Here is a 12,661-nt window from a genome sequence, read left to right as displayed (position 1 = left end):
CTGTTTATATATAGAAGAGCAGAAGCAATGGTACATGAAAAACAGCCGTGCTTTGGTGCTGAGATGTAAGGGTGTGCATCGATACAGCACTACCTGGGATTTTTGTGGAGTGAGCATCCTTGGTTGCTCTGCATGCCACACTCGCCTTGCTGCTGCACGGTGCAAAATAATGCATTATACAGATACAGAGGGCTTGACAAGCTGCAAATACTCAGTGTTTTCAGTGCTAATGGTTTCACACCTGTTCCAAAACCAAAAAAATAAAACCCAGCTGCCAAACACAGAGCTGCCACCCAGCACTTAACTCATCCCTGGAATCTTCCCCTCCTGCTTTCCCAGCCTCTCGGGTTTGGCTACGAACACAAGGCTGAAACACGATGAAGAAAAAGTAGAAAATAGCCCATGATGCAGCACAAACAGCACAGTACTTGTGTGGGCGATGGATGTGCCTTTCCGTTCTGCTGGGGAGGATTGACCTCTCCCAACTGAGAGAGGTTTCATGTTGCCCATGTTAACCCATTGGAGCTCACAGCCTCTGAATGTGGCTTTCTTACAATGGGAACTGACAGTTCTGTGTGGCAGTCTATTAAGACACATTAGGAAGTTCATTTCTCATAAGTGGGGCTTTCAGTCTGTAAACTCACTCTGGGTGGGCTCTCTTAAGTTGGTTCCATTGCATATATACATGCATATATAAAATAAATTTAACACGTATACACATACAGAAACCACGTTGGAGACTCATCACTCAAAGCACGTGAGCATCAGTGGCTGATATTGAGGTGCCATAACCCAAAGAGACTTGGTGACCATTTCTATTTCTTTTTTTTTTTCCCAATCCCTCCTCCTTTCATCCTTTCCCAATGACAGAGAATCCCCTTTCACACTAAAAAAAACCCACAGCCCTCCAGCTAATTGCTCTTAAGTCCACTGTGACGAGCTATTAATCCCAGAAACAAGGGGATGTTCTAAGTTGGTTCATAGCCCCACACACCCCAAAGCCCACCTCTCCTGGGAGATGAGATTTGGGACACTAAACAGATCACATATTTGATTTTCAGTGCAAGACTACGAAGACAAGATCACAGAATGAGAGAAGTTACAGATGGAAAAGGTCTACGAGGTTATGCAATCCATCAGTCTGGACATTGCATAATTGCTCCCTGCAGTATATTTTTAGTGCTTTATCCAGACAAATCATTAAGTGCTTTAAAACGAGCCGGATTCCTCAAATGCGATGCGTGCTAAATCACAGCTGATTTCACAGTGTCTCATAAGACTTCACAAGAAAGTTTTGTGTGGTCAAGGAGAAGAGAACCGACTCTTCCAAAAATAAATACTGATCTGATCCGGTATTCCTTACAGGAATCTTTCCCAAAATGGATGAATTAGACCTCTTAAAACCTCATTTTCAGATTAGCCTGAATAATACCTTATTACTTATTCAGATGTTCGCTGAGTCCGAAGTAGAACACAGTTAACGTTCATGTGAACACCATTTGTTTTAAGCCAACTTCAAAAGCCAGTTCGGTAAAGCGTAAAGAATGTTTATTTAAAATATAGTTGCTAAATTTAGCATGAGCTTGGTTAGCCTAAATCTTAGCGACATTTTTAGAGAGCACATTGCAAATCAGGAATGCACGGAGAAATAAATAAACTTTCCCACATTTTTGGAAATCGAGTAAGAATTTGCAAGTTATTTCTTGCATGGGTAATTTCCATGGCTTGGAAAACGTTATGACTAATGCAAATTTCCTGCTTAAAACAGCTTATAAAATACAATGATAATAATTTTCATTGTAATTTAGCTTTAAGCCAGCCTCCCTCAAGGAGGAAACAACACTGACAGCAGTCAGCTTTTGTTATTAAAATTACACAGGGAATTAACGTGAATCACTATTTACTCAAGCTCTTTGCAAAGCACCAAAATCTCAGTGGAGCTGCAGTTGGCTCTCAGCCATCTCAGTCCTCTGCAAAGGAAACTGTGTGCTTGAACAGGGTCCAGTAATTAACAGAGTAGAAACGTAGAATTATTCGAGTTGGAAGGGACTTATAAAGGTCATCTGGTTCAATTGCCCTGCGATGAATGGAGACATCTACTCTGGTGACATCCTGGTTGGGTTTGGTGCCAACCTGCCCATGGTGGGTGCTCAGCTTTGTTGGGTGTTCACCTGAGCATGGGACCAGAAGAGTATTAGTTCACATGAGCTCTTGTCTGCAATCCTGTGACAGCAAAATAGAGTACCTGGAGCTGTCTGATGGCCTAATTTATATTGATTCAATTGAGCTGTGTGGGATTTGAAGTAGGAGACAAAGCAGACTAATGGGGAAGCACAGCCTTCAGTCCATTAGACAGAAGATGATTTAAGCTTTTCCTTTCCTTTCTTCCAACAGCTCCTGAGTTTACGTGGGGCAAAGAGGCACTTCTGAGCCATTTTCGAGTTATGTGACATCGCCTTAGAAAAATGAATAAGCAGGGCAAATGAACAGATTTGAGATGACAAGGAGTAAAATTGTCTTTTTTGGAGGGGTCAGTATCAGAGGGTTGGAGCATCATTTCATAGAACCATAGAATGGTTTGAGTTGGAAGTGACCTTCAAAGGCCAAGTGGTCCAATTCCACTGCAATGAATGGGGACATCTACAGCTCCACCTGATTTCCATCTTTCCTCTCCATCTTATTCCCCAAAGAATACCTGTTGCTCATAAGGTGGGAGGAAATCACTAGTGGTGAAATAACAGAAGAAAACCAATCTTTTTGCCCCAAAACAGGGTTTCACCTCTCTGTCTTTTGCCAACCTGAATCACCTACACTGTGATGCAAAATGCCCCAACTCAGCTTTTGTGTTTTGACTCAGCATCAAGTCCCATGTGCAAATCCATCCTTACAACATCTAGGAGCTCCCTCAACTCCACATATGAAAGCTGGAGAGAGGTGGAGCCCTTAATTCTTCATTACCTATCTTACTAAGTTGCTGTTTTCATTACAAAAGCAATATGTAATAATAGTTGTTAAAATAATTGTGTTTCTGTTTTTACATCTGTAAAGATTAAGTTAAACAGTATGAAGCCCATTAAACTATTTCATGTCATGCTGCCATAAATTTCCTCCATTCCCATTGCTACTATTATTCCAGAGTAAACTCTGAGATCAAGCTGCTGCCACAGAGAGTTATTTATAGGAGCTCATTCATCAATAAAAACTTCAAAAGAAATCTGTTACTCTTCTATTGGGAAGCCAAAGAAAACTAACATAAAGACAACCCTGTTAGGAAACAAAGCTAAAGAGACCACAAGACATTTAGTTAAGGAAAATCCTGATTTCTAACAAATACCGTGCAAGGAAGGGAAGAAAAACAAAACCAAACCGAAACAAAACAAAACAAAAAAGGACTATTGGCAACACGAATCCTTTTAAGTTGCTTCGTTCTCATTGGGTGGTTAAAATAAACTGCTAAACTGTTGTATTTGTGCTGGCTCGGCCCCCTTATTAGACTTCATGTGATGGATTTGTGATCTTGCAGTTTGTAAGGAGCTCTTCACGTCCTGTGAAATAGGGCTGTCCTTCCACTTGTCCTGGCTGCTCTACAGCCATCCATCAGCATGGCAAGAAGCTGAGTAGGCAATTGGGCAAGAAGCTGAGTAGACAGCTGATGACGTCTGCCTCCCTAAAGGCGGATACACAGAGTAGTGAGAGGTTAGATTCTGACATCCTTGTTCTTCCTTGTTGTGCCTCGTTCTGCGTGTTTAAGCCATGCAGCATTGCCTTCAGCAATAGTGATAAAGGAAGTTATGCAGAATGTATGAGGTTATGTGCTTTTATCTGCTTCCCTGTTCCAGCACTGGTCATTGCAGAATCACTCAGAGCTGTTTCAGAACTGTTTTGAAGCCACATCAGATTTCAGCATTTTTCATTTCTATCATAGCAGTTTCCCATTGTTGGAAAAGAAATCCTTCTCCGTTCTGTTCCTGCTTCACTCAGAGCTCCGTGAGTGAGATCCTGCTGGGGGTATTTGTAGGAACATTGGCTCAATGATCAGCCAGATTCTTCCATGATAACAGCATCCTCAAACACCACAGCACAGAGATTGGGATTCTGCTTTGCAGAGACCTCTTTAGATCTCTATCTTTACTCACAGACCCCTATAGAGGGTGCTTAGCATGGATTTCATCACAGCCAACACTAACCATCAGCCCACTCACCACCTGACCTAGGACTGTCACAGTGATTTTCCAGAAGAGAAAAACCCCTTCAGAGAACATCTTCCAACCACCATAAGCCAAGATGTAGGGTGGGAGGGATCACCCTTTGATTATACCTGGAGGAGCTGGATGACCAGCTGAGATGTGGTCTGTGCATCACAGAATTAAGAGAGGTGAAATCCATTTGGAGCAGATTGCTTCTTTCAGATCAGCTATCAGCTTGCTTGGCAGACACCTAAAACCCTTCAGCCTAAATGGAATCTTATCTATGCTTGCCTACAAAACTCCTCTTATTTTTCTTATAAGTCATTCTTGTTTGGGTTGTGTTACAGAGGAGGTAAGATATCATGATTTTCCTTCTTCTGAGGATTTAGTCCAGGGAGTCCCAAGTGGATCACAAGTGATATGAGTTAGAAATAGCCCAGCAATTCCCTTCCCAAACACAAAAAAGGAGTCTAAGAATCTAAGTTGGGATGGACCCACAAGAACACTGAATCCAACTCCAGGATCCACACAGGACCACCCAAAAATCAGAAATTTGCAAAGACTCATAATGGGCTCATCAGATGATGACCCCAATAAATCTCCTTTCTTATGAACATTGGAAAGCATTACTTTTGCTTTTTGTCCAGCATGTGCTTTGCTGCAAATTGAATGGAGGTTTCCACTTTTACACTGATATAATTTGCAATGCAAAGAATTTGCAATGCAAGAAGTTGGAGGGCCACGTCAGTCATGCTGACATCCCAGTTATGCCAACAAGAAAAGTTTTTACATGTTGCTGCAGCTTATATTTGAATTGGTCTAAACCACGTGGACACAATGATCATTAATAAACATGAAATGTCTCTGTATACAAACCAGATTTATTCCAATTTAACTGTACCTACTGTTAAATATAATTGCTTTGTTATGAAAAGGGCAGAGAGGGGCCCTTAATTGTTGTGTCTGGTTTCAGATTAGACTCTACATAAACTCCAAGTAACAATAACAATTGTGGTCCACTTCTTATGGAGTATTTTTCATCGATTTCTCCTAAAGTGCTTTGCAGGGAAGGTCAGTAGAAAGCCCCACTGTAAACATGGGGAAATCTCCTGATTATTTGTTTTGGATAGCTATAGAGGAAATTGCAAATGCTTTCATGGAAAAAAAAAAAAAAAAAAAAAAAAAAGATCCTTTATTATTATTGTTATTATCCTCTATCTTAAAAGGAGGAAAAGAAAAAAAAGCCTGGTGACTCTGATCCTGCTCTAAATTATCCTAAAGTAAATTCCTGGCAAACCAAATTAAGCCAGATGACTCTGGATTTAATGGGAGCCAATAGCAGCAGGCAAAGTTAAAGTTTAAACAGGCACCTAGGTGCTCTGCACTCCTTTGCAGCATTATAGGTCTCTTGAAACACTTGATTTCTCATGGTTTATTACAGAGATACTTCTGCCTTGAGCATCAGTAGGAAACAGCAGGTCAGATGTTAGCAAAACAGAGCTGGACCAAACTGTAGCTGCAGTTTAGATAAAATAAAGAAAATAATTTTGTTTGGAGTGTGAAAAGCAATGACGTGGCAAAGCATTCGGAAGTACCTCTGTGTGATAAGGTTTGTGTCTGAACAGAGAGCTCATGGCCAAGGTAGACCTATAAAATCCCACGGGCTGACTCCTTTCACATGCATATACGATTTCCATTGTTGAACCTTGAAGAAACACTTCTGCACCAAAACTTGCTTGTCCATCCAGCTGTAATGACAACTAACAGCAACTCCATGCTCTTCTCCAGTTATTCATTAGGATTTCCATGTTAGGACGTGAGCACTGAGTCTCCAAAAAAGACAGGCTGCCTCCACTCTCACACTCATAGATTCTTGCTGCTTGCTTTAAAAACGATCATCTTTCCTTCCAGTAATAAAATAAATCAACAGGGAAAAGATAGCTTTCAAGCATCTAAAACCAAAATTTCTCCTTGAGAGCATTTAGGTACACGGGAAACATGAAGTACCAACTTTGACACACTTGACAAATACTGAAAGGGAGCTGGGGCTAAAAGGCAACTCCTTGAAGATTTTGGATCATTAAGAAACTACACGAATGGGTTGAAATCCCTGAAAGAAAACTTATCCCAACACTTACTTTGTTGGATTAGCGCCAGGGTTCTGCATTCGCCTCCCACACTCTCTCCCAGTAACGATATCTAAGGGAAAAATCCATCCCCACTTATTTCCTAAGGTTGGGAAGGATCTGTGAGCTGATGGACTGGGGATTTCCGTACGCTCATTTGTGTGTGTGCGCGGCGCTTACAGCAGCATTTGTCATCCCATAAATCCCAACTCATGTTGCCTCAGCAAGGGTAAGACCAGCAGCTCGTTGTTGGCCCAAAGGATGGCTGTGGGGAGCCAGGCTGGCCTGCACAGACTTTTCCCAGTCCTAATGTAGCATTGCATTGATTAAAAAGTGCTGGGATGCGAAAGGAAGGTCACAGTTGTGTATAAAGCTCTCCAATGGTGTGAAATATGTATGGCAAGGGTTGTCACTTCTGACAATGCCCTCTGCTCTTAGGGTATTTGGGCTGTTCAACCTGGAGAAGACTCCTGGAAGACATAAAAGTGGCCTTTCAGTATTTGAAGGAGGACTAAAGTTGCCCAAAGATGTGATTGATGTTCATCCCTGGAGACATTCAAGGACAGGCTGGACAGGACTTGGAGCACCTGATGGAGCTGTAGGCATCTCTGTTCAACAGGGGGAAGTTGACTAGATGTCCTTTAAGGGCCCTTTCAACTCAAATGATTCTATGACATATGCTTGCCCTGGCATTAAGGCTGAAGTCACCAAACCTTGTCCCCATGCCAACATCCAGATCAGATCTTGTGGGTCTCCTGGGTGGCCCAAGGGTAGCCTGGCTCGTCTTCATCCAGCTTCAGCACCACAGTAGGCAGAGGAGCTGGGCCCCAAGGGAACAGTCAGGAGGTGACCTTCTGCACCACAGAAACGTCACATGAGACCTACCAAGACCACACGTCTTCCTGCACATCCCCTTGCACAAAGGCTCCAGTGTCCCAAAAGTCCAATGACAATTAAGTGACTCAGCTCCTCCAACACAGAGGTACAGCCCTGGCGGGGAGGACCACACTCAGGGAGAGGGCATGGGGAGGTTATTTGGGAAGAGGGATGGAGGTGGTTTGGTGTGGGTGCTCCATGGGGAGGTCCACGTGGAGGGCGGTGGGGCTGAGCTTTCCCATGGCACTCGCAAGTCATCACACGGGATATGGCTGTGTACGTCCTGACGTCTAGGCTTTAAAACTCATTTCCAATTAGTTTACTAGAAATAGTCTCCACAGCCCCAGATATGAAATATTCCAGGCTGGTGAGCTAACATCTTGTGCTTGCTGCAATCTGCAAACTCTGAATTTCACAGCTGCGGTGAGACAGTATTTAAAATCTCAGAGACAGAAATGGCCCTCGGTAAAGCAGAAATTATAAGTTTTGGCCCCGTCTCTAACCTTTGGAGAGTTGCCCAGCTTCTGACAGCCTGTGATGATGTCTCTGTGGAGGAAATCCTACGTTGAAGAAAAGCATGTTGCTTTCTCCCAAAGTTATATCCTTTCTTTCATTCGGCCACCAGAAAGGATGCTCTGTTATCTTGACAGATCCTAAATATTCCCTCCTAATTTTAGGGGAGGCAGATACGGGGACAAAAATTAAGGATTTTTTTTCAGAAGCATTATTTATGGCTGAGGATATAAGGGATTTGGATGGAAATAACAATTAAACTTGAGAAAAAATTCACACCACAGGTCATTGCAATCCCAACTTTTCCCCTTATGAACTCAAGCCGAGGAGGTTTTCTTCCCCTTTGTGATTTAGGCTTTGCTAAACTTCTCTGAAAATAGTTCATATATCACAGAGAAGAATTTCCATGGGGAGCATAAATGCATCTGTGGAAAGAAGGGAAATTTTTCCTTGTCTCTGGGAATGGATGAGAAAGAAAGACAGTTGACGCCAAATATTAATGATGAGTGGAGGAATCCATCCAAAGGAGCGATCTATGGAGAATACTAAAACTATCCTAAAGTCACAGACATATAAAAGTCTGGTACAGAACAATGACTTTTCCACTAATATAGGCTTAGATTCAAGAAAATATTTAAGCACATGAGCTTAAGTCAGTCCCTGTTCAGATTGGACCTGAAGTGAATTGTTCAGCCTTATTGATGTGTTTTTCAGCTCCGTGGATATCAGTTGTAGTTAAGCATGCCTGGAATTAAGACCATGCTTAAGAACTGTCTGGCAGGGAGATGTCTTCCTCTGTTGGGACCGTGTAACACAGTTTTCATTTTCTTTGCCCTAGGAAAAGATTTCACTAAATTGAAAGTAGAAGGGAAAACACTGAGGACATTCAGAGCTTGCAGATTTTGATCAGTAGAGGAGGAAGCAAGTTAGATCTGAAGGAAACATGAAACACTATATTCAAATATTGGTTGATTTAGACACTGATATATGGGCATAGATCTGTCATGTACATGGATATACCTGGACACATACAGACATACTTGCTTACATCCTGATAGTGATGGCTGATAATGGAGGGATGTTCTTGTGCCCTTTTGTCAATCCTGGTGATGGGGAAGAAGCAGTCAGCAAACGTGGGAGGTGTTCCTTGCTCTGTCAGGGTTCCTAGGAAGACAGCTCTCATGTTAGCACTTTGCTGCTTTGTATTGCATGAGATCCTGCTGTTGATGGGCTGGGGTGAGGTGTCAGCCGCAAAGACTCATTTCTGCATGCTGTAACGTGATGCAAGAATTACAAAGCAAAACACACAAGCCTTCCTCAAACAGTTGGATTTGACATAGCTGGGTGAATGGTTTAATTGGGTTATTAACACATCTCCACGTTGACATCAACAGCATTAAGTACTGTGTAAATAGACTGGGGCCGAGCGCTCTGCCAAGGTGCTGGAGGCAGGGTGGGAACACTGAAGCAGTACAGAGACTATCTTACAGAATCATTAATGCTGGAAAAGGCCCCTCAGATCCCCAAGTCCAACCCCAATCCACCCCCACCATGCCCACTGACCACATCCCTCTGTGCCACATCTCCAAGGAACCTCCAGAGATGGTGAGTCCCCCACATCCCTGGGCAGCTGTGCCAACATTGATCACTCTTTCTGAGAATAATTTACTTCCTAATATCCAACCCGATCTTCCCCTGGCACAACATAACAGCCATTAGTTCTCTGGATGATCTCAGAGGTCTTTTCCAACTTTGGTGATTGAATGATCGTATGATTCTCTGATTCTCACCTTACAGTTGTCTCTAGTTTCATCCCCAGGAGGTTAGATTGGCTCCACGATGATCACCACACTGCTTCTATATCATCAGGGTTATCTCTGTTGGGATTTCTCCTTGCATAAGCAAAAAGCTCTCTGTCCGGGTGGGAATTCTGGGCTGCTTTTTGCCCACGTGCACAGCACTGTGCCAAGGTCCCATTCCCTCAGTGTGCTTGCCCACCAGCCAGCAGAAATATATGGGAGAAGTACCCCCATCCCTCTGTGTGGGGATGAGGCCATCACGCTACAAACCCTCACCCCACGTCCTGAGGGATCAGGGGGGATTAGCGAGACGCTTCAAAGCGTTGCGTAATTGCACTTTCACTCAACTCACACGGCTTTGTTTACTTAATTTTGAAAGAAATGTCATCCAGCCTCCAGGGACAGGCAAAAGGATCCCTCTCTTGGCGACAAGAGGTAACACAGAGTCCGCACTGGGCTGCCTGGGTCCCGGCTGATCTGCTGCCTGCAAAAGTGAGAGCAGATAAATCAGCTTCGGATCCCTTTGGATCTTTGGTCTTCGGGCTCAGGGTGTCCCACCTGAACCAGAAGGGACAGTTGCCACCTCTCCTCCTCCCTGCCTTCATGCAGCAGGACATAAAATGCTATAAACGCTTTGCTTCCAGGAAAGCAGTACACCAGAGAGGAAATCAGAGGTGGGCAGTGAATTCCCCCAGCTGCTATCTCATGGCATACCAGCAGTGTCTGCATTGGAAGATTTACTTCCTGATGTAGCTGTAACCTGGCTCTGCACAGATAAGCTCTCCCATGGGCAGAGCACGAAGGTGCAGTCATAAACTTTTATGTGAACACACCTCAGCATTCGTGCATAGCACAGCTCAGATCACAGGACCCCCAGTTTTGCTTTCAGATGTGGCAAGATCTTCCATGGAAAACAGATTACCCACTGTTGGAGAAGTTTTCGGTCTGTTCTTCAAAAGGTGCAGATTGTGCTGAGAATGGTGTTGGGGGGAAAACTTTTATTTTCACACAGTTCTCAGAGAGGAAAAAATATATGGGTTGTCAAAGCGAGTTCTCCCCAGGCACAGTCACTTGCTTTCATTTGATCTTTTTCCTAAACAAATCAACCCTATCTTAAACTTTCCCTGTTTTTTTCTCCGCTCTTCAGCACTATGAGAAGGCTCTGACAGCAAGAAATCATCCCCTGACTTCCTTCCATTTCTGATAGGGCAGCTGCTAACGAGATACCAGCTCTGGGGATGTTCTCTTTTCCTACATCTAATCAATCTTCTCTCTGGCGAGTGGGTTTTGCAGAGAGAATAAGCCATTCACTGAGCAAAAATGAAACCTGTGCATCACAGAAGATAAATATTGGGAACTGGTTTATCTGGTTTGAAGGTATGTTCCGATTATCTTCTGCGTCTGTTCCTGGTAAAGGGTGAACTGCTGGTGCTCTAGGCTCTACCTGGAGTGCTTCTAACCTTTGCTGGGACTTAGGTGGTCAGAAACAGAAGGGGGAAAGCACCATAGAAAAACAAACAAACAAACAAACAAACACAAAGGGATGTTTTGAATGCTGAATCCTTTTGGTGCTCATCCCCAGCCATACTGCTCCCAGTGAACCAGCTTTGCTTTTGTTGAGCCTCACGTGAACTCAGAGCTTCTTTGTCTTTAGAAATGCCACAAAAACTTTGTATCTGAAGATGAGAAGCAATTCCTTGCTAACTGGAACAAAACTTGTAGGATCAAGTCACAGCTTTCAGCTCTTGCCACATTTACTCCTTACGATGCTGAAATTTCAGGTCTGTTGGTACATTAGTTGTTGTCTGTCTGCCTGGAGCATCCTTTCCAACCACAGATCCCGGAGTGAGGTTCGGAACCTCAGGAAGATGAGTGGCTTCTAAACTCAGGCTTTCAAAGCCCATAGGAATCTCGGTCTCTAAGGTGGGATAGAATTATGTCCAGAAGTGTGCTTTTTAGTGAAAGGGTTTGAGAAATTGCTGGAAGAAAATCAGAGCTCATTTTTTTCTGGTTTCTCTCTTCTCATATATTCTTTTGCATTTCCCTTCCTCTCTTCTTGTATACTTCTTCCCTGTTTTCTCAGCCCTGTTCCTAATAAATTAGATTATCATTCTCTATGGACTCTATCATCCTTCAGAGAGCTGCAGCAGAAGCTGAGATGCAGTCCAAATCAGAGGCTTGTGATTTTTTTTTAAAGAGAAAGGGAAGGGGAAATTCATTTGGTTCTCATTCTTTAGAAGACTCTTGTTTTAAAAAGTCATGGGGTTATATGATATTGTCCCAATTTCTCCCATTTACATGGGAATGGCAGCAGACCAAGCATTACTCTGAGAGCCAGCAAAAACTTTCTTAACGTTTCAAGTTATGACCAGAAAGAAAAAAATAAAGAGCCCTTTCCCCTCCTTGTTTTTCTGGCCAGCTCTTGTTCACATCATTTGGGAAAAGCAAAGCAGGGGACTGGAAAACACCACTCCACAGTTGCTACCACACAGGATCTGATGCCTGGGTTGGATGCTTTCCTTGCCCACATCCTAGGATCCCTACACGGCGTGTGGAGGAGCTGCTTCCCAATGCTATGCAGAGGGCATGGGCATGGCCAGCCCTGGCCCAATGGATGCATGGGTCAGTGAATGGACATGGATCTCAGGTCAATGGACTTGGTGATTTGGGTAGCTAAGCTCCCACATAACACATTGACTACAGCATGGCAGCAGCTTTGTCAAATAGCTGGGATGCTCTGATCCCATAAGGTGAGAGCCTGTCTAAAAGCAACAGACAAAGCATGCTGCCAGGTCCGTGATCTCATCTGTCCAACCAGCAACAGTGCAAAGAAGGGAAAAGTGAACAAGTGGGAGAGATCCAAGAGACAGAGTGAATAAACCCTCAGTAACACAGGAGTCACCGACAGCAACAACAAACCACAGAAAACCCAAACTCACTGTTATGCAAGTGCTGATGCGGCTCTCATTTATATCAATGGGTTTAGATGACAGGAGGATTAGGTCAGGATGGAAATATTTTGGATCTGAACTTTTCACCTCACGAGAACCTGTTGACACTCTAAGGGCAATCTGCGTTACGCAGATATGACACTTGTGCTGTGCTGAAGGGCTGGGTAATGGTGAATAAAGTGATGAACGTGTTAAATAACGGACAGCAA

Source organism: Phasianus colchicus, chromosome 13, assembly GCF_987193195.1.
Source record: "Phasianus colchicus chromosome 13, bPhaCol1.hap1.1, whole genome shotgun sequence".
NCBI lineage: Eukaryota > Metazoa > Chordata > Aves > Galliformes > Phasianidae > Phasianus > Phasianus colchicus.
This window is presented reverse-complemented; position numbering follows the sequence as displayed.